General features: G+C 53.5%; 16 non-coding genes across 16 annotated transcripts; 8 read left to right on the top strand and 8 right to left on the bottom strand.

Annotated features, from left to right (window-relative positions):
* Positions 1–882: 882 nt before the first annotated feature.
* TRNAE-CUC (transfer RNA glutamic acid (anticodon CUC)) lies at positions 883–954 on the bottom strand. Its single transcript has one exon. It is a non-coding gene; the product is annotated as a tRNA-Glu (tRNA).
* Positions 955–1584: 630 nt separating this feature from the next.
* Positions 1585–1656, bottom strand: TRNAE-UUC (transfer RNA glutamic acid (anticodon UUC)). Its single transcript has one exon. It is a non-coding gene; the product is annotated as a tRNA-Glu (tRNA).
* A 243-nt stretch (positions 1657–1899) lies between these two features.
* TRNAL-UAA (transfer RNA leucine (anticodon UAA)) lies at positions 1900–1982 on the top strand. The gene has a single exon. It is a non-coding gene; the product is annotated as a tRNA-Leu (tRNA).
* A 1834-nt stretch (positions 1983–3816) lies between these two features.
* On the bottom strand, positions 3817–3888 carry TRNAE-UUC (transfer RNA glutamic acid (anticodon UUC)). Its single transcript has one exon. It is a non-coding gene; the product is annotated as a tRNA-Glu (tRNA).
* Positions 3889–4131: 243 nt separating this feature from the next.
* TRNAL-UAA (transfer RNA leucine (anticodon UAA)) lies at positions 4132–4214 on the top strand. Its single transcript has one exon. It is a non-coding gene; the product is annotated as a tRNA-Leu (tRNA).
* Positions 4215–6042: 1828 nt separating this feature from the next.
* Positions 6043–6114, bottom strand: TRNAE-UUC (transfer RNA glutamic acid (anticodon UUC)). Its single transcript has one exon. It is a non-coding gene; the product is annotated as a tRNA-Glu (tRNA).
* A 2160-nt stretch (positions 6115–8274) lies between these two features.
* TRNAE-UUC (transfer RNA glutamic acid (anticodon UUC)) lies at positions 8275–8346 on the bottom strand. Its single transcript has one exon. It is a non-coding gene; the product is annotated as a tRNA-Glu (tRNA).
* A 243-nt stretch (positions 8347–8589) lies between these two features.
* TRNAL-UAA (transfer RNA leucine (anticodon UAA)) lies at positions 8590–8672 on the top strand. Its single transcript has one exon. It is a non-coding gene; the product is annotated as a tRNA-Leu (tRNA).
* A 1828-nt stretch (positions 8673–10500) lies between these two features.
* On the bottom strand, positions 10501–10572 carry TRNAE-UUC (transfer RNA glutamic acid (anticodon UUC)). The gene has a single exon. It is a non-coding gene; the product is annotated as a tRNA-Glu (tRNA).
* Positions 10573–10815: 243 nt separating this feature from the next.
* On the top strand, positions 10816–10898 carry TRNAL-UAA (transfer RNA leucine (anticodon UAA)). The gene has a single exon. It is a non-coding gene; the product is annotated as a tRNA-Leu (tRNA).
* A 2143-nt stretch (positions 10899–13041) lies between these two features.
* On the top strand, positions 13042–13124 carry TRNAL-UAA (transfer RNA leucine (anticodon UAA)). Its single transcript has one exon. It is a non-coding gene; the product is annotated as a tRNA-Leu (tRNA).
* A 1828-nt stretch (positions 13125–14952) lies between these two features.
* On the bottom strand, positions 14953–15024 carry TRNAE-UUC (transfer RNA glutamic acid (anticodon UUC)). Its single transcript has one exon. It is a non-coding gene; the product is annotated as a tRNA-Glu (tRNA).
* A 243-nt stretch (positions 15025–15267) lies between these two features.
* Positions 15268–15350, top strand: TRNAL-UAA (transfer RNA leucine (anticodon UAA)). The gene has a single exon. It is a non-coding gene; the product is annotated as a tRNA-Leu (tRNA).
* A 1834-nt stretch (positions 15351–17184) lies between these two features.
* TRNAE-UUC (transfer RNA glutamic acid (anticodon UUC)) lies at positions 17185–17256 on the bottom strand. Its single transcript has one exon. It is a non-coding gene; the product is annotated as a tRNA-Glu (tRNA).
* Positions 17257–17499: 243 nt separating this feature from the next.
* Positions 17500–17582, top strand: TRNAL-UAA (transfer RNA leucine (anticodon UAA)). Its single transcript has one exon. It is a non-coding gene; the product is annotated as a tRNA-Leu (tRNA).
* A 2149-nt stretch (positions 17583–19731) lies between these two features.
* Positions 19732–19814, top strand: TRNAL-UAA (transfer RNA leucine (anticodon UAA)). The gene has a single exon. It is a non-coding gene; the product is annotated as a tRNA-Leu (tRNA).
* The last annotated feature ends 1429 nt before the right edge of the window (positions 19815–21243 follow it).

The raw sequence follows: 21243 nt of genomic DNA on the forward strand, positions 1-21243 counted from the left end.
TTGCTTCCTGGGGAACATGGGCCTGCCACTGGAATTTGTTAACCCGCCTCTTGCGGATTTCTCCCCTTTCTTTGATTTACACCTGCAGGCTCTCCCTTGCCATCGGAGCAGGATCTGCTGATGCAGGCCCGGCTGGATCAAATGTGCAAAGGCTTGTCCCCAGGCCTCGGGAAAAAATTGAGCAGAGATTCCCGCCTCCGCCTCCGCCTCCTCTTGCCTTCCGAACGGGCTTCCAAACGGGCAATGCCCTGACGGGTACCCCACGCCCCACCCTGCCCATGCCCACACCCCTGTATATGAGGGTGACCCATGTCCCTCACCCTCCATGCTCGAACGGAAGACACGTGTGTCCTGAGGGGAGCGCCAGACAGGCATTTCTCCGGCCAGGCAGACCCCTGCAGCACCCGTTAGGCTCCAAAGCCTGTACATTCCCAAGATGCCACTGGTCACTATGCAAATCAGACAGCCCTGGCCACACCCTCTCCGCCGCTGGGCTCTGCTGCTTTCGGTACGTGCAGCTCAGCTTTTTCTTACCCTGAACCAGACTTCCGTTTCAGCAAAAAGGTGGGTTGCAGTGGGTCCGGGATGCCATTTGGAGACAAAGCCTGCGGCCCTGTCAAAGATGACTTCCTGCCGCACACCATGTGGTCAGAAGCCTACGAAAAGAAGCGCACCTCGGAATACAGAATCTCACTTCCTCAAGAGCCTTGCACAAGAGATTTTCCTCCCGCCGAGGAAAGCAACTCAAAGGGAACCTTGCGAAAATCAAATTAGGAGCCAGATTGCGGGATGCTAGGCAAACTGTTTGTCAGAAAAGCAAATTCATTTTGAGAAGCCCTGACCTGCGGGAAGGAAAAGCATTCAAGGGCAGAAGAAGGACTGTTCCCTGACCGGGAATCGAACCCGGGCCGCGGCGGTGAGAGCGCCGAATCCTAACCACTAGACCACCAGGGAACCCACAGCTATACAGCAAAAGTTCCTACACTGCTCTCCTAGTGACAAAGCTCATGGGGGCTGAAAGCATATTTTATTCTACAGCGAATATGAATCAGAACTTGAAAAAACACTCATGATTCCACCAGACTGTTTGTCACTTCCAAGCACAGGCCATCCCCTCCCCCGTGCTACTGAACCGACGAATTCCTGTATAATCGGGATCCCCGGGAAATCACAAGAGGGACACCTAGTGGCCGCTGATAGCTCAAAGACAGCTGGTACACCTTCTCACACCTACCTCGTTATTCAGCTTGCTGGAAGAATACATTGCGAATGACCGATTCAAGAGTGCAAGGGAGAAGAGTGCTCCAAAGTAGATGTATACATCGCAGCCGGGTTTTCCAGCAATTTACCTTTCTGATGAGCTGGTACTGCACTTTACGCCCACATAGAGCACCTGACTGGGTGGGGGACTGCGTGCGCATGAAGGTGGCTGAGGGCAATGGGAGCAAAGCAACCTGGGACACAGGGGACCCAGCCCCTTTCCTCTGCTTTCGTCTATAGGTCGGGGTGCCTTTTTAAGGACCTTCGATTAAAAAAAGCTGAGCTGCGTGGACAAATTACGCACGTCTACGTCTTAGAGGGATCTTCCCTGACCGGGAATCGAACCCGGGCCGCGGCGGTGAAAGCGCCGAATCCTAGCCACTAGACCACCAGGGAGGAGATGCTCTTGTGAGCCTGCCTTGCTCACTTCCTTATTGTGACTAAGCTAACTCCACTGTATAGATTGCCCATAAAGTACGAGTGGGGAAAAGTTAGGTGTCACACAGTGTGTTTGTCATAAGCAATTACCTTTATCCTCCTGCAAAAGCCTTTTTACTCTGCAATCACCTCTTGCTGGACAGCCTGCGCTGGAGCAGCCAGCATGAAAAGGGAGCTGAGTAAGGCAGGGCCTAGGGTCTCACCAGGGTGGCCGAGTGGTTAAGGCGTTGGACTTAAGATCCAATGGACAGTTGTCCGCATGGGTTCGAGCCCCATCCCTGGTATGGGTTTTCAGCGGGTGTGTAGGAACTTGCAGATGCTTTTTTAAAGCATTTTCCTCTGCCCTCCTCACCCTCCCAGTGCCCTTCCTTAACAGTCCCAATTCACGTCTCAGCTGTGGGGTCTGCTGCTACTCTGCACTTAGCATGGATGCTTCCCAAAGCAATGCAGTGCCACCTACGCAGAGCCCCTGCTTAGAGAAATACACCTCCTATGTCTTTTCCCACTGAAGGGAGCAGGAGGAAGTACTTGCTTCCTGGGGAACATGGGCCTGCCACTGGAATTTGTTAACCCGCCTCTTGCGGATTTCTCCCCTTTCTTTGATTTACACCTGCAGGCTCTCCCTTGCCATCGGAGCAGGATCTGCTGATGCAGGCCCGGCAGGATCAAATGTGCAAAGGCTTGTCCCCAGGCCTCGGGAAAAAATTGAGCAGAGATTCCCGCCTCCGCCTCCGCCTCCGCCTCCTCTTGCCTTCCGAACGGGCTTCCAAACGGGCAATGCCCTGACGGGTCCCCCACGCCCCATCCTGCCCATGCCCACACCCCTGTATATGAGGGTGACCCATGTCCCTCACCCTCCATGCTCGAACGGAAGACACGTGTGTCCTGAGGGGAGCGCCAGACAGGCATTTCTCCGGCCAGGCAGACCCCTGCAGCACCCGTTAGGCTCCAAAGCCTGTACATTCCCAAGATGTCACTGGTCACTATGCAAATCAGACAGCCCTGGCCACACCCTCTCCGCCGCTGGGCTCTGCTGCTTTCGGTACGTGCAGCTCAGCTTTTTCTTACCCTGAACCAGACTTCCGTTTCAGCAAAAAGGTGGGTTGCAGTGGGTCCGGGATGCCATTTGGAGACAAAGCCTGCGGCCCTGTCAAAGATGACTTCCTGCCGCACACCATGTGGTCAGAAGCCTACGAAAAGAAGCGCACCTCGGAATACAGAATCTCACTTCCTCAAGAGCCTTGCACAAGAGATTTTCCTCCCGCCGAGGAAAGCAACTCAAAGGGAACCTTGCGAAAATCAAATTAGGAGCCAGATTGCGGGATGCTAGGCAAACTGTTTGTCAGAAAAGCAAATTCATTTTGAGAAGCCCTGACCTGCGGGAAGGAAAAGCATTCAAGGGCAGAAGAAGGACTGTTTCCTGACCGGGAATCGAACCCGGGCCGCGGCGGTGAGAGCGCCGAATCCTAACCACTAGACCACCAGGGAACCCACAGCCATACAGCAAAAGTTCCTACACTGCTCTCCTAGTGACAAAGCTCATGGGGGCTGAAAGCATATTTTATTCTACAGCGAATATGAATCAGAACTTGAAAAAACACTCATGATTCCACCAGACTGTTTGTCACTTCCAAGCACAGGCCATCCCCTCCCCCATGCCACTGAACCGACGAATTCCTGTACAATCGGGATCCCCGGGAAATCACAAGAGGGACACCTAGTGGCCGCTGATAGCTCAAAGACAGCTGGTACACCTTCTCACACATACCTCGTTATTCAGCTTGCTGGAAGAATACATTGCGAATGACCGATTCAAGAGTGCAAGGGAGAAGAGTGCTCCAAAGTAGATGTATACATCGCAGCCGGGTTTTCCAGCAATTTACCTTTCTGATGAGCTGGTACTGCACTTTACGCCCACATAGAGCACCTGACTGGGTGGGGGACTGCGTGTGCATGAAGGTGGCTGAGGGCAATGGGAGCAAAGCAACCTGGGACACAGGGGACCCAGCCCCTTTCCTCTGCTTTCGTCTATAGGTCGGGGTGCCTTTTTAAGGACCTTCGATTAAAAAAAGCTGAGCTGCGTGGACAAATTACGCACGTCTACGTCTTAGAGGGATCTTCCCTGACCGGGAATCGAACCCGGGCCGCGGCGGTGAAAGCGCCGAATCCTAGCCACTAGACCACCAGGGAGGAGATGCTCTTGTGAGCCTGCCTTGCTCACTTCCTTATTGTGACTAAGCTAACTCCACTGTATAGATTGCCCATAAAGTACGAGTGGGGAAAAGTTAGGTGTCACACAGTGTGTTTGTCATAAGCAATTACCTTTATCCTCCTGCAAAAGCCTTTTTACTCTGCAATCACCTCTTGCTGGACAGCCTGCGCTGGAGCAGCCAGCATGAAAAGGGAGCTGAGTAAGGCAGGGCCTAGGGTCTCACCAGGGTGGCCGAGTGGTTAAGGCGTTGGACTTAAGATCCAATGGACAGTTGTCCGCATGGGTTCGAGCCCCATCCCTGGTATGGGTTTTCAGCGGGTGTGTAGGAACTTGCAGATGCTTTTTTAAAGCATTTTCCTCTGCCCTCCTCACCCTCCCAGTGCCCTTCCTTAACAGTCCCAATTCACGTCTCAGCTGTGGGGTCTGCTGCTACTCTGCACTTAGCATGGATGCTTCCCAAAGCAATGCAGTGCCACCTACGCAGAGCCCCTGCTTAGGGAAATACACCTCCTATGTCTTTTCCCACTGAAGGGAGCAGGAGGAAGTACTTGCTTCCTGGGGAACATGGGCCTGCCACTGGAATTTGTTAACCCGCCTCTTGCGGATTTCTCCCCTTTCTTTGATTTACACCTGCAGGCTCTCCCTTGCCATCGGAGCAGGATCTGCTGATGCAGGCCCGGCTGGATCAAATGTGCAAAGGCTTGTCCCCAGGCCTCGGGAAAAAATTGAGCAGAGATTCCCGCCTCCGCCTCCGCCTCCTCTTGCCTTCCGAACGGGCTTCCAAACGGGCAATGCCCTGACGGGTCCCCCACGCCCCATCCTGCCCATGCCCACACCCCTGTATATGAGGATGACCCATGTCCCTCACCCTCCATGCTCGAACGGAAGACACGTGTGTCCTGAGGGGAGCGCCAGACAGGCATTTCTCCGGCCAGGCAGACCCCTGCAGCACCCGTTAGGCTCCAAAGCCTGTACATTCCCAAGATGCCACTGGTCACTATGCAAATCAGACAGCCCTGGCCACACCCTCTCCGCCGCTGGGCTCTGCTGCTTTCGGTACGTGCAGCTCAGCTTTTTCTTACCCTGAACCAGACTTCCGTTTCAGCAAAAAGGTGGGTTGCAGTGGGTCCGGGATGCCATTTGGAGACAAAGCCTGCGGCCCTGTCAAAGATGACTTCCTGCCGCACACCATGTGGTCAGAAGCCTACGAAAAGAAGCGCACCTCGGAATACAGAATCTCACTTCCTCAAGAGCCTTGCACAAGAGATTTTCCTCCCGCCGAGGAAAGCAACTCAAAGGGAACCTTGCGAAAATCAAATTAGGAGCCAGATTGCGGGATGCTAGGCAAACTGTTTGTCAGAAAAGCAAATTCATTTTGAGAAGCCCTGACCTGCGGGAAGGAAAAGCATTCAAGGGCAGAAGAAGGACTGTTTCCGGACCGGGAATCGAACCCGGGCCGCGGCGGTGAGAGCGCCGAATCCTAACCACTAGACCACCAGGGAACCCACAGCCATACAGCAAAAGTTCCTACACTGCTCTCCTAGTGACAAAGCTCATGGGGGCTGAAAGCATATTTTATTCTACAGCGAATATGAATCAGAACTTGAAAAAACACTCATGATTCCACCAGACTGTTTGTCACTTCCAAGCACAGGCCATCCCCTCCCCCGTGCTACTGAACCGACGAATTCCTGTACAATCGGGATCCCCGGGAAATCACAAGAGGGACACCTAGTGGCCGCTGATAGCTCAAAGACAGCTGGTACACCTTCTCACACCTACCTCGTTATTCAGCTTGCTGGAAGAATACATTGCGAATGACCGATTCAAGAGTGCAAGGGAGAAGAGTGCTCCAAAGTAGATGTATACATCGCAGCCGGGTTTTCCAGCAATTTACCTTTCTGATGAGCTGGTACTGCACTTTACGCCCACATAGAGCACCTGACTGGGTGGGGGACTGCGTGCGCATGAAGGTGGCTGAGGGCAATGGGAGCAAAGCAACCTGGGACACAGGGGACCCAGCCCCTTTCCTCTGCTTTCGTCTATAGGTCGGGGTGCCTTTTTAAGGACCTTCGATTAAAAAAAGCTGAGCTGCGTGGACAAATTACGCACGTCTACGTCTTAGAGGGATCTTCCCTGACCGGGAATCGAACCCGGGCCGCGGCGGTGAAAGCGCCGAATCCTAGCCACTAGACCACCAGGGAGGAGATGCTCTTGTGAGCCTGCCTTGCTCACTTCCTTATTGTGACTAAGCTAACTCCACTGTATAGATTGCCCATAAAGTACGAGTGGGGAAAAGTTAGGTGTCACACAGTGTGTTTGTCATAAGCAATTACCTTTATCCTCCTGCAAAAGCCTTTTTACTCTGCAATCACCTCTTGCTGGACAGCCTGCGCTGGAGCAGCCAGCATGAAAAGGGAGCTGAGTAAGGCAGGGCCTAGGGTCTCACCAGGGTGGCCGAGTGGTTAAGGCGTTGGACTTAAGATCCAATGGACAGTTGTCCGCATGGGTTTGAGCCCCATCCCTGGTATGGGTTTTCAGTGGGTGTGTAGGAACTTGCAGATGCTTTTTTAAAGCATTTTCCTCTGCCCTCCTCACCCTCCCAGTGCCCTTCCTTAACAGTCCCAATTCACGTCTCAGCTGTGGGGTCTGCTGCTACTCTGCACTTAGCATGGATGCTTCCCAAAGCAATGCAGTGCCACCTACGCAGAGCCCCTGCTTAGAGAAATACACCTCCTATGTCTTTTCCCACTGAAGGGAGCAGGAGGAAGTACTTGCTTCCTGGGGAACATGGGCCTGCCACTGGAATTTGTTAACCCGCCTCTTGCGGATTTCTCCCCTTTCTTTGATTTACACCTGCAGGCTCTCCCTTGCCATCGGAGCAGGATCTGCTGATGCAGGCCCGGCAGGATCAAATGTGCAAAGGCTTGTCCCCAGGCCTCGGGAAAAAATTGAGCAGAGATTCCCGCCTCCGCCTCCGCCTCCGCCTCCTCTTGCCTTCCGAACGGGCTTCCAAACGGGCAATGCCCTGACGGGTCCCCCACGCCCCATCCTGCCCATGCCCACACCCCTGTATATGAGGGTGACCCATGTCCCTCACCCTCCATGCTCGAACGGAAGACACGTGTGTCCTGAGGGGAGCGCCAGACAGGCATTTCTCCGGCCAGGCAGACCCCTGCAGCACCCGTTAGGCTCCAAAGCCTGTACATTCCCAAGATGCCACTGGTCACTATGCAAATCAGACAGCCCTGGCCACACCCTCTCCGCCGCTGGGCTCTGCTGCTTTCGGTACGTGCAGCTCAGCTTTTTCTTACCCTGAACCAGACTTCCGTTTCAGCAAAAAGGTGGGTTGCAGTGGGTCCGGGATGCCATTTGGAGACAAAGCCTGCGGCCCTGTCAAAGATGACTTCCTGCCGCACACCATGTGGTCAGAAGCCTACGAAAAGAAGCGCACCTCGGAATACAGAATCTCACTTCCTCAAGAGCCTTGCACAAGAGATTTTCCTCCCGCCGAGGAAAGCAACTCAAAGGGAACCTTGCGAAAATCAAATTAGGAGCCAGATTGCGGGATGCTAGGCAAACTGTTTGTCAGAAAAGCAAATTCATTTTGAGAAGCCCTGACCTGCGGGAAGGAAAAGCATTCAAGGGCAGAAGAAGGACTGTTTCCTGACCGGGAATCGAACCCGGGCCGCGGCGGTGAGAGCGCCGAATCCTAACCACTAGACCACCAGGGAACCCACAGCCATACAGCAAAAGTTCCTACACTGCTCTCCTAGTGACAAAGCTCATGGGGGCTGAAAGCATATTTTATTCTACAGCGAATATGAATCAGAACTTGAAAAAACACTCATGATTCCACCAGACTGTTTGTCACTTCCAAGCACAGGCCATCCCCTCCCCCATGCCACTGAACCGACGAATTCCTGTACAATCGGGATCCCCGGGAAATCACAAGAGGGACACCTAGTGGCCGCTGATAGCTCAAAGACAGCTGGTACACCTTCTCACACATACCTCGTTATTCAGCTTGCTGGAAGAATACATTGCGAATGACTGATTCAAGAGTGCAAGGGAGAAGAGTGCTCCAAAGTAGATGTATACATCGCAGCCGGGTTTTCCAGCAATTTACCTTTCTGATGAGCTGGTACTGCACTTTACGCCCACATAGAGCACCTGACTGGGTGGGGGACTGCGTGTGCATGAAGGTGGCTGAGGGCAATGGGAGCAAAGCAACCTGGGACACAGGGGACCCAGCCCCTTTCCTCTGCTTTCGTCTATAGGTCGGGGTGCCTTTTTAAGGACCTTCGATTAAAAAAAGCTGAGCTGCGTGGACAAATTACGCACGTCTACGTCTTAGAGGGATCTTCCCTGACCGGGAATCGAACCCGGGCCGCGGCGGTGAAAGCGCCGAATCCTAGCCACTAGACCACCAGGGAGGAGATGCTCTTGTGAGCCTGCCTTGCTCACTTCCTTATTGTGACTAAGCTAACTCCACTGTATAGATTGCCCATAAAGTACGAGTGGGGAAAAGTTAGGTGTCACACAGTGTGTTTGTCATAAGCAATTACCTTTATCCTCCTGCAAAAGCCTTTTTACTCTGCAATCACCTCTTGCTGGACAGCCTGCGCTGGAGCAGCCAGCATGAAAAGGGAGCTGAGTAAGGCAGGGCCTAGGGTCTCACCAGGGTGGCCGAGTGGTTAAGGCGTTGGACTTAAGATCCAATGGACAGTTGTCCGCATGGGTTCGAGCCCCATCCCTGGTATGGGTTTTCAGCGGGTGTGTAGGAACTTGCAGATGCTTTTTTAAAGCATTTTCCTCTGCCCTCCTCACCCTCCCAGTGCCCTTCCTTAACAGTCCCAATTCACGTCTCAGCTGTGGGGTCTGCTGCTACTCTGCACTTAGCATGGATGCTTCCCAAAGCAATGCAGTGCCACCTACGCAGAGCCCCTGCTTAGGGAAATACACCTCCTATGTCTTTTCCCACTGAAGGGAGCAGGAGGAAGTACTTGCTTCCTGGGGAACATGGGCCTGCCACTGGAATTTGTTAACCCGCCTCTTGCGGATTTCTCCCCTTTCTTTGATTTACACCTGCAGGCTCTCCCTTGCCATCGGAGCAGGATCTGCTGATGCAGGCCCGGCTGGATCAAATGTGCAAAGGCTTGTCCCCAGGCCTCGGGAAAAAATTGAGCAGAGATTCCCGCCTCCGCCTCCGCCTCCTCTTGCCTTCCGAACGGGCTTCCAAACGGGCAATGCCCTGACGGGTCCCCCACGCCCCATCCTGCCCATGCCCACACCCCTGTATATGAGGGTGACCCATGTCCCTCACCCTCCATGCTCGAACGGAAGACACGTGTGTCCTGAGGGGAGCGCCAGACAGGCATTTCTCCGGCCAGGCAGACCCCTGCAGCACCCGTTAGGCTCCAAAGCCTGTACATTCCCAAGATGCCACTGGTCACTATGCAAATCAGACAGCCCTGGCCACACCCTCTCCGCCGCTGGGCTCTGCTGCTTTCGGTACGTGCAGCTCAGCTTTTTCTTACCCTGAACCAGACTTCCGTTTCAGCAAAAAGGTGGGTTGCAGTGGGTCCGGGATGCCATTTGGAGACAAAGCCTGCGGCCCTGTCAAAGATGACTTCCTGCCGCACACCATGTGGTCAGAAGCCTACGAAAAGAAGCGCACCTCGGAATACAGAATCTCACTTCCTCAAGAGCCTTGCACAAGAGATTTTCCTCCCGCCGAGGAAAGCAACTCAAAGGGAACCTTGCGAAAATCAAATTAGGAGCCAGATTGCGGGATGCTAGGCAAACTGTTTGTCAGAAAAGCAAATTCATTTTGAGAAGCCCTGACCTGCGGGAAGGAAAAGCATTCAAGGGCAGAAGAAGGACTGTTTCCTGACCGGGAATCGAACCCGGGCCGCGGCGGTGAGAGCGCCGAATCCTAACCACTAGACCACCAGGGAACCCACAGCCATACAGCAAAAGTTCCTACACTGCTCTCCTAGTGACAAAGCTCATGGGGGCTGAAAGCATATTTTATTCTACAGCGAATATGAATCAGAACTTGAAAAAACACTCATGATTCCACCAGACTGTTTGTCACTTCCAAGCACAGGCCATCCCCTCCCCCGTGCCACTGAACCGACGAATTCCTGTACAATCGGGATCCCCGGGAAATCACAAGAGGGACACCTAGTGGCCGCTGATAGCTCAAAGACAGCTGGTACACCTTCTCACACCTACCTCGTTATTCAGCTTGCTGGAAGAATACATTGCGAATGACCGATTCAAGAGTGCAAGGGAGAAGAGTGCTCCAAAGTAGATGTATACATCGCAGCCGGGTTTTCCAGCAATTTACCTTTATGATGAGCTGGTACTGCACTTTACGCCCACATAGAGCACCTGACTGGGTGGGGGACTGCGTGCGCATGAAGGTGGCTGAGGGCAATGGGAGCAAAGCAACCTGGGACACAGGGGACCCAGCCCCTTTCCTCTGCTTTCGTCTATAGGTCGGGGTGCCTTTTTAAGGACCTTCGATTAAAAAAAGCTGAGCTGCGTGGACAAATTACGCACGTCTACGTCTTAGAGGGATCTTCCCTGACCGGGAATCGAACCCGGGCCGCGGCGGTGAAAGCGCCGAATCCTAGCCACTAGACCACCAGGGAGGAGATGCTCTTGTGAGCCTGCCTTGCTCACTTCCTTATTGTGACTAAGCTAACTCCACTGTATAGATTGCCCATAAAGTACGAGTGGGGAAAAGTTAGGTGTCACACAGTGTGTTTGTCGTAAGCAATTACCTTTATCCTCCTGCAAAAGCCTTTTTACTCTGCAATCACCTCTTGCTGGACAGCCTGCGCTGGAGCAGCCAGCATGAAAAGGGAGCTGAGTAAGGCAGGGCCTAGGGTCTCACCAGGGTGGCCGAGTGGTTAAGGCGTTGGACTTAAGATCCAATGGACAGTTGTCCGCATGGGTTCGAGCCCCATCCCTGGTATGGGTTTTCAGCGGGTGTGTAGGAACTTGCAGATGCTTTTTTAAAGCATTTTCCTCTGCCCTCCTCACCCTCCCAGTGCCCTTCCTTAACAGTCCCAATTCACGTCTCAGCTGTGGGGTCTGCTGCTACTCTGCACTTAGCATGGATGCTTCCCAAAGCAATGCAGTGCCACCTACGCAGAGCCCCTGCTTAGAGAAATACACCTCCTATGTCTTTTCCCACTGAAGGGAGCAGGAGGAAGTACTTGCTTCCTGGGGAACATGGGCCTGCCACTGGAATTTGTTAACCCGCCTCTTGCGGATTTCTCCCCTTTCTTTGATTTACACCTGCAGGCTCTCCCTTGCCATCGGAGCAGGATCTGCTGATGCAGGCCCGGCAGGATCAAATGTGCAAAGGCTTGTCCCCAGGCCTCGGGAAAAAATTGAGCAGAGATTCCCGCCTCCGCCTCCGCCTCCTCTTGCCTTCCGAACGGGCTTCCAAACGGGCAATGCCCTGACGGGTCCCCCACGCCCCATCCTGCCCATGCCCACACCCCTGTATATGAGGGTGACCCATGTCCCTCACCCTCCATGCTCGAACGGAAGACACGTGTGTCCTGAGGGGAGCGCCAGACAGACATTTCTCCGGCCAGGCAGACCCCTGCAGCACCCGTTAGGCTCCAAAGCCTGTACATTCCCAAGATGCCACTGGTCACTATGCAAATCAGACAGCCCTGGCCACACCCTCTCCGCCGCTGGGCTCTGCTGCTTTCGGTACGTGCAGCTCAGCTTTTTCTTACCCTGAACCAGACTTCCGTTTCAGCAAAAAGGTGGGTTGCAGTGGGTCCGGGATGCCATTTGGAGACAAAGCCTGCGGCCCTGTCAAAGATGACTTCCTGCCGCACACCATGTGGTCAGAAGCCTACGAAAAGAAGCGCACCTCGGAATACAGAATCTCACTTCCTCAAGAGCCTTGCACAAGAGATTTTCCTCCCGCCGAGGAAAGCAACTCAAAGGGAACCTTGCGAAAATCAAATTAGGAGCCAGATTGCGGGATGCTAGGCAAACTGTTTGTCAGAAAAGCAAATTCATTTTGAGAAGCCCTGACCTGCGGGAAGGAAAAGCATTCAAGGGCAGAAGAAGGACTGTTTCCTGACCGGGAATCGAACCCGGGCCGCGGCGGTGAGAGCGCCGAATCCTAACCACTAGACCACCAGGGAACCCACAGCCATACAGCAAAAGTTCCTACACTGCTCTCCTAGTGACAAAGCTCATGGGGGCTGAAAGCATATTTTATTCTACAGCGAATATGAATCAGAACTTGAAAAAACACTCATGATTCCACCAGACTGTTTGTCACTTCCAAGCACAGGCCATCCCCTCCCCCATGCCACTGAACCGACGAATTCCTGTACAATCGGGATCCCCGGGAAATCACAAGAGGGACACCTAGTGGCCGCTGATAGCTCAAAGACAGCTGGTACACCTTCTCACACATACCTCGTTATTCAGCTTGCTGGAAGAATACATTGCGAATGACCGATTCAAGAGTGCAAGGGAGAAGAGTGCTCCAAAGTAGATGTATACATCGCAGCCGGGTTTTCCAGCAATTTACCTTTCTGATGAGCTGGTACTGCACTTTACGCCCACATAGAGCACCTGACTGGGTGGGGGACTGCGTGTGCATGAAGGTGGCTGAGGGCAATGGGAGCAAAGCAACCTGGGACACAGGGGACCCAGCCCCTTTCCTCTGCTTTCGTCTATAGGTCGGGGTGCCTTTTTAAGGACCTTCGATTAAAAAAAGCTGAGCTGCGTGGACAAATTACGCACGTCTACGTCTTAGAGGGATCTTCCCTGACCGGGAATCGAACCCGGGCCGCGGCGGTGAAAGCGCCGAATCCTAGCCACTAGACCACCAGGCAGGAGATGCTCTTGTGAGCCTGCCTTGCTCACTTCCTTATTGTGACTAAGCTAACTCCACTGTATAGATTGCCCATAAAGTACGAGTGGGGAAAAGTTAGGTGTCACACAGTGTGTTTGTCATAAGCAATTACCTTTATCCTCCTGCAAAAGCCTTTTTACTCTGCAATCACCTCTTGCTGGACAGCCTGCGCTGGAGCAGCCAGCATGAAAAGGGAGCTGAGTAAGGCAGGGCCTAGGGTCTCACCAGGGTGGCCGAGTGGTTAAGGCGTTGGACTTAAGATCCAATGGACAGTTGTCCGCATGGGTTCGAGCCCCATCCCTGGTATGGGTTTTCAGCGGGTGTGTAGGAACTTGCAGATGCTTTTTTAAAGCATTTTCCTCTGCCCTCCTCACCCTCCCAGTGCCCTTCCTTAACAGTCCCAATTCACGTCTCAGCTGTGGGGTCTGCTGCTACTCTGCACTTAGCATGGATGCTTCCCAAAGCAATGCAGTGCCACCTACGCAGAGCCCCTGCTTAGGGAAATACACCTCCTATGTCTTTTCCCACTGAAGGGAGCAGGAGGAAGTACTTGCTTCCTGGGGAACATGGGCCTGCCACTGGAATTTGTTAACCCGCCTCTTGCGGATTTCTCCCCTTTCTTTGATTTACACCTGCAGGCTCTCCCTTGCCATCGGAGCAGGATCTGCTGATGCAGGCCCGGCTGGATCAAATGTGCAAAGGCTTGTCCCCAGGCCTCGGGAAAAAATTGAGCAGAGATTCCCGCCTCCGCCTCCGCCTCCTCTTGCCTTCCGAACGGGCTTCCAAACGGGCAATGCCCTGACGGGTCCCCCACGCCCCATCCTGCCCATGCCCACACCCCTGTATATGAGGGTGACCCATGTCCCTCACCCTCCATGCTCGAACGGAAGACACGTGTGTCCTGAGGGGAGCGCCAGACAGGCATTTCTCCGGCCAGGCAGACCCCTGCAGCACCCGTTAGGCTCCAAAGCCTGTACATTCCCAAGATGCCACTGGTCACTATGCAAATCAGACAGCCCTGGCCACACCCTCTCCGCCGCTGGGCTCTGCTGCTTTCGGTACGTGCAGCTCAGCTTTTTCTTACCCTGAACCAGACTTCCGTTTCAGCAAAAAGGTGGGTTGCAGTGGGTCCGGGATGCCATTTGGAGACAAAGCCTGCGGCCCTGTCAAAGATGACTTCCTGCCGCACACCATGTGGTCAGAAGCCTACGAAAAGAAGCGCACCTCGGAATACAGAATCTCACTTCCTCAAGAGCCTTGCACAAGAGATTTTCCTCCCGCCGAGGAAAGCAACTCAAAGGGAACCTTGCGAAAATCAAATTAGGAGCCAGATTGCGGGATGCTAGGCAAACTGTTTGTCAGAAAAGCAAATTCATTTTGAGAAGCCCTGACCTGCGGGAAGGAAAAGCATTCAAGGGCAGAAGAAGGACTGTTTCCTGACCGGGAATCGAACCCGGGCCGCGGCGGTGAGAGCGCCGAATCCTAACCACTAGACCACCAGGGAACCCACAGCCATACAGCAAAAGTTCCTACACTGCTCTCCTAGTGACAAAGCTCATGGGGGCTGAAAGCATATTTTATTCTACAGCGAATATGAATCAGAACTTGAAAAAACACTCATGATTCCACCAGACTGTTTGTCACTTCCAAGCACAGGCCATCCCCTCCCCCGTGCCACTGAACCGACGAATTCCTGTACAATCGGGATCCCCGGGAAATCACAAGAGGGACACCTAGTGGCCGCTGATAGCTCAAAGACAGCTGGTACACCTTCTCACACCTACCTCGTTATTCAGCTTGCTGGAAGAATACATTGCGAATGACCGATTCAAGAGTGCAAGGGAGAAGAGTGCTCCAAAGTAGATGTATACATCGCAGCCGGGTTTTCCAGCAATTTACCTTTATGATGAGCTGGTACTGCACTTTACGCCCACATAGAGCACCTGACTGGGTGGGGGACTGCGTGCGCATGAAGGTGGCTGAGGGCAATGGGAGCAAAGCAACCTGGGACACAGGGGACCCAGCCCCTTTCCTCTGCTTTCGTCTATAGGTCGGGGTGCCTTTTTAAGGACCTTCGATTAAAAAAAGCTGAGCTGCGTGGACAAATTACGCACGTCTACGTCTTAGAGGGATCTTCCCTGACCGGGAATCGAACCCGGGCCGCGGCGGTGAAAGCGCCGAATCCTAGCCACTAGACCACCAGGGAGGAGATGCTCTTGTGAGCCTGCCTTGCTCACTTCCTTATTGTGACTAAGCTAACTCCACTGTATAGATTGCCCATAAAGTACGAGTGGGGAAAAGTTAGGTGTCACACAGTGTGTTTGTCGTAAGCAATTACCTTTATCCTCCTGCAAAAGCCTTTTTACTCTGCAATCACCTCTTGCTGGACAGCCTGCGCTGGAGCAGCCAGCATGAAAAGGGAGCTGAGTAAGGCAGGGCCTAGGGTCTCACCAGGGTGGCCGAGTGGTTAAGGCGTTGGACTTAAGATCCAATGGACAGTTGTCCGCATGGGTTCGAGCCCCATCCCTGGTATGGGTTTTCAGCGGGTGTGTAGGAACTTGCAGATGCTTTTTTAAAGCATTTTCCTCTGCCCTCCTCACCCTCCCAGTGCCCTTCCTTAACAGTCCCAATTCACGTCTCAGCTGTGGGGTCTGCTGCTACTCTGCACTTAGCATGGATGCTTCCCAAAGCAATGCAGTGCCACCTACGCAGAGCCCCTGCTTAGAGAAATACACCTCCTATGTCTTTTCCCACTGAAGGGAGCAGGAGGAAGTACTTGCTTCCTGGGGAACATGGGCCTGCCACTGGAATTTGTTAACCCGCCTCTTGCGGATTTCTCCCCTTTCTTTGATTTACACCTGCAGGCTCTCCCTTGCCATCGGAGCAGGATCTGCTGATGCAGGCCCGGCAGGATCAAATGTGCAAAGGCTTGTCCCCAGGCCTCGGGAAAAAATTGAGCAGAGATTCCCGCCTCCGCCTCCGCCTCCGCCTCCTCTTGCCTTCCGAACGGGCTTCCAAACGGGCAATGCCCTGACGGGTCCCCCACGCCCCATCCTGCCCATGCCCACACCCCTGTATATGAGGGTGACCCATGTCCCTCACCCTCCATGCTCGAACGGAAGACACGTGTGTCCTGAGGGGAGCGCCAGACAGACATTTCTCCGGCCAGGCAGACCCCTGCAGCACCCGTTAGGCTCCAAAGCCTGTACATTCCCAAGATGCCACTGGTCACTATGCAAATCAGACAGCCCTGGCCACACCCTCTCCGCCGCTGGGCTCTGCTGCTTTCGGTACGTGCAGCTCAGCTTTTTCTTACCCTGAACCAGACTTCCGTTTCAGCAAAAAGGTGGGTTGCAGTGGGTCCGGGATGCCATTTGGAGACAAAGCCTGCGGCCCTGTCAAAGATGACTTCCTGCCGCACACCATGTGGTCAGAAGCCTACGAAAAGAAGCGCACCTCGGAATACAGAATCTCACTTCCTCAAGAGCCTTGCACAAGAGATTTTCCTCCCGCCGAGGAAAGCAACTCAAAGGGAACCTTGCGAAAATCAAATTAGGAGCCAGATTGCGGGATGCTAGGCAAACTGTTTGTCAGAAAAGCAAATTCATTTTGAGAAGCCCTGACCTGCGGGAAGGAAAAGCATTCAAGGGCAGAAGAAGGACTGTTTCCTGACCGGGAATCGAACCCGGGCCGCGGCGGTGAGAGCGCCGAATCCTAACCACTAGACCACCAGGGAACCCACAGCCATACAGCAAAAGTTCCTACACTGCTCTCCTAGTGACAAAGCTCATGGGGGCTGAAAGCATATTTTATTCTACAGCGAATATGAATCAGAACTTGAAAAAACACTCATGATTCCACCAGACTGTTTGTCACTTCCAAGCACAGGCCATCCCCTCCCCCATGCCACTGAACCGACGAATTCCTGTACAATCGGGATCCCCGGGAAATCACAAGAGGGACACCTAGTGGCCGCTGATAGCTCAAAGACAGCTGGTACACCTTCTCACACATACCTCGTTATTCAGCTTGCTGGAAGAATACATTGCGAATGACCGATTCAAGAGTGCAAGGGAGAAGAGTGCTCCAAAGTAGATGTATACATCGCAGCCGGGTTTTCCAGCAATTTACCTTTCTGATGAGCTGGTACTGCACTTTACGCCCACATAGAGCACCTGACTGGGTGGGGGACTGCGTGTGCATGAAGGTGGCTGAGGGCAATGGGAGCAAAGCAACCTGGGACACAGGGGACCCAGCCCCTTTCCTCTGCTTTCGTCTATAGGTCGGGGTGCCTTTTTAAGGACCTTCGATTAAAAAAAGCTGAGCTGCGTGGACAAATTACGCACGTCTACGTCTTAGAGGGATCTTCCCTGACCGGGAATCGAACCCGGGCCGCGGCGGTGAAAGCGCCGAATCCTAGCCACTAGACCACCAGGGAGGAGATGCTCTTGTGAGCCTGCCTTGCTCACTTCCTTATTGTGACTAAGCTAACTCCACTGTATAGATTGCCCATAAAGTACGAGTGGGGAAAAGTTAGGTGTCACACAGTGTGTTTGTCATAAGCAATTACCTTTATCCTCCTGCAAAAGCCTTTTTACTCTGCAATCACCTCTTGCTGGACAGCCTGCGCTGGAGCAGCCAGCATGAAAAGGGAGCTGAGTAAGGCAGGGCCTAGGGTCTCACCAGGGTGGCCGAGTGGTTAAGGCGTTGGACTTAAGATCCAATGGACAGTTGTCCGCATGGGTTCGAGCCCCATCCCTGGTATGGGTTTTCAGCGGGTGTGTAGGAACTTGCAGATGCTTTTTTAAAGCATTTTCCTCTGCCCTCCTCACCCTCCCAGTGCCCTTCCTTAACAGTCCCAATTCACGTCTCAGCTGTGGGGTCTGCTGCTACTCTGCACTTAGCATGGATGCTTCCCAAAGCAATGCAGTGCCACCTACGCAGAGCCCCTGCTTAGAGAAATACACCTCCTATGTCTTTTCCCACTGAAGGGAGCAGGAGGAAGTACTTGCTTCCTGGGGAACATGGGCCTGCCACTGGAATTTGTTAACCCGCCTCTTGCGGATTTCTCCCCTTTCTTTGATTTACACCTGCAGGCTCTCCCTTGCCATCGGAGCAGGATCTGCTGATGCAGGCCCGGCAGGATCAAATGTGCAAAGGCTTGTCCCCAGGCCTCGGGAAAAAATTGAGCAGAGATTCCCGCCTCCGCCTCCGCCTCCGCCTCCTCTTGCCTTCCGAACGGGCTTCCAAACGGGCAATGCCCTGACGGGTCCCCCACGCCCCATCCTGCCCATGCCCACACCCCTGTATATGAGGGTGACCCATGTCCCTCACCCTCCATGCTCGAACGGAAGACACGTGTGTCCTGAGGGGAGCGCCAGACAGGCATTTCTCTGGCCAGGCAGACCCCTGCAGCACCCGTTAGGCTCCAAAGCCTGTACATTCCCAAGATGCCACTGGTCACTATGCAAATCAGACAGCCCTGGCCACACCCTCTCCGCCGCTGGGCTCTGCTGCTTTCGGTACGTGCAGCTCAGCTTTTTCTTACCCTGAACCAGACTTCCGTTTCAGCAAAAAGGTGGGTTGCAGTGGGTCCGGGATGCCATTTGGAGACAAAGCCTGCGGCCCTGTCAAAGATGACTTCCTGCCGCACACCATGTGGTCAGAAGCCTACGAAAAGAAGCGCACCTCGGAATACAGAATCTCACTTCCTCAAGAGCCTTGCACAAGAGATTTTCCTCCCGCCGAGGAAAGCAACTCAAAGGGAACCTTGCGAAAATCAAATTAGGAGCCAGATTGCGGGATGCTAGGCAAACTGTTTGTCAGAAAAGCAAATTCATTTTGAGAAGCCCTGACCTGCGGGAAGGAAAAGCATTCAAGGGCAGAAGAAGGACTGTTTCCTGACCGGGAATCGAACCCGGGCCGCGGCGGTGAGAGCGCCGAATCCTAACCACTAGACCACCAGGGAACCCACAGCCATACAGCAAAAGTTCCTACACTGCTCTCCTAGTGACAAAGCTCATGGGGGCTGAAAGCATATTTTATTCTACAGCGAATATGAATCAGAACTTGAAAAAACACTCATGATTCCACCAGACTGTTTGTCACTTCCAAGCACAGGCCATCCCCTCCCCCATGCCACTGAACCGACGAATTCCTGTACAATCGGGATCCCCGGGAAATCACAAGAGGGACACCTAGTGGCCGCTGATAGCTCAAAGACAGCTGGTACACCTTCTCACACATACCTCGTTATTCAGCTTGCTGGAAGAATACATTGCGAATGACCGATTCAAGAGTGCAAGGGAGAAGAGTGCTCCAAAGTAGATGTATACATCGCAGCCGGGTTTTCCAGCAATTTACCTTTCTGATGAGCTGGTACTGCACTTTACGCCCACATAGAGCACCTGACTGGGTGGGGGACTGCGTGTGCATGAAGGTGGCTGAGGGCAATGGGAGCAAAGCAACCTGGGACACAGGGGACCCAGCCCCTTTCCTCTGCTTTCGTCTATAGGTCGGGGTGCCTTTTTAAGGACCTTCGATTAAAAAAAGCTGAGCTGCGTGGACAAATTACGCACGTCTACGTCTTAGAGGGATCTTCCCTGATCGGGAATCGAACCCGGGCCGCGGCGGTGAAAGCGCCGAATCCTAGCCACTAGACCACCAGGGAGGAGATGCTCTTGTGAGCCTGCCTTGCTCACTTCCTTATTGTGACTAAGCTAACTCCACTGTATAGATTGCCCATAAAGTACGAGTGGGGAAAAGTTAGGTGTCACACAGTGTGTTTGTCATAAGCAATTACCTTTATCCTCCTGCAAAAGCCTTTTTACTCTGCAATCACCTCTTGCTGGACAGCCTGCGCTGGAGCAGCCAGCATGAAAAGGGAGCTGAGTAAGGCAGGGCCTAGGGTCTCACCAGGGTGGCCGAGTGGTTAAGGCGTTGGACTTAAGATCCAATGGACAGTTGTCCGCATGGGTTCGAGCCCCATCCCTGGTATGGGTTTTCAGCGGGTGTGTAGGAACTTGCAGATGCTTTTTTAAAGCATTTTCCTCTGCCCTCCTCACCCTCCCAGTGCCCTTCCTTAACAGTCCCAATTCACGTCTCAGCTGTGGGGTCTGCTGCTACTCTGCACTTAGCATGGATGCTTCCCAAAGCAATGCAGTGCCACCTACGCAGAGCCCCTGCTTAGGGAAATACACCTCCTATGTCTTTTCCCACTGAAGGGAGCAGGAGGAAGTACTTGCTTCCTGGGGAACATGGGCCTGCCACTGGAATTTGTTAACCCGCCTCTTGCGGATTTCTCCCCTTTCTTTGATTTACACCTGCAGGCTCTCCCTTGCCATCGGAGCAGGATCTGCTGATGCAGGCCCGGCTGGATCAAATGTGCAAAGGCTTGTCCCCAGGCCTCGGGAAAAAATTGAGCAGAGATTCCCGCCTCCGCCTCCGCCTCCTCTTGCCTTCCGAACGGGCTTCCAAACGGGCAATGCCCTGACGGGTCCCCCACGCCCCATCCTGCCCATGCCCACACCCCTGTATATGAGGGTGACCCATGTCCCTCACCCTCCATGCTCGAACGGAAGACACGTGTGTCCTGAGGGGAGCGCCAGACAGGCATTTCTCCGGCCAGGCAGACCCCTGCAGCACCCGTTAGGCTCCAAAGCCTGTACATTCCCAAGATGCCACTGGTCACTATGCAAATCAGACAGCCCTGGCCACACCCTCTCCGCCGCTGGGCTCTGCTGCTTTCGGTACGTGCAGCTCAGCTTTTTCTTACCCTGAACCAGACTTCCGTTTCAGCAAAAAGGTGGGTTGCAGTGGGTCCGGGATGCCATTTGGAGACAAAGCCTGCGGCCCTGTCAAAGATGACTTCCTGCCGCACACCATGTGGTCAGAAGCCTACGAAAAGAAGCGCACCTCGGAATACAGAATCTCACTTCCTCAAGAGCCTTGCACAAGAGATTTTCCTCCCGCCGAGGAAAGCAACTCAAAGGGAACCTTGCGAAAATCAAATTAGGAGCCAGATTGCGGGATGCTAGGCAAACTGTTTGTCAGAAAAGCAAATTCATTTTGAGAAGCCCTGACCTGCGGGAAGGAAAAGCATTCAAGGGCAGAAGAAGGACTGTTTCCTGACCGGGAATCGAACCCGGGCCGCGGCGGTGAGAGCGCCGAATCCTAACCACTAGACCACCAGGGAACCCACAGCCATACAGCAAAAGTTCCTACACTGCTCTCCTAGTGACAAAGCTCATGGGGGCTGAAAGCATATTTTATTCTACAGCGAATATGAATCAGAACTTGAAAAAACACTCATGATTCCACCAGACTGTTTGTCACTTCCAAGCACAGGCCATCCCCTCCCCCGTGCCACTGAACCGACGAATTCCTGTACAATCGGGATCCCCGGGAAATCACAAGAGGGACACCT

The sequence above is a fragment of the Triturus cristatus genome, chromosome 5_2 (assembly GCF_964204655.1).
Source record: "Triturus cristatus chromosome 5_2, aTriCri1.1, whole genome shotgun sequence".
NCBI lineage: Eukaryota > Metazoa > Chordata > Amphibia > Caudata > Salamandridae > Triturus > Triturus cristatus.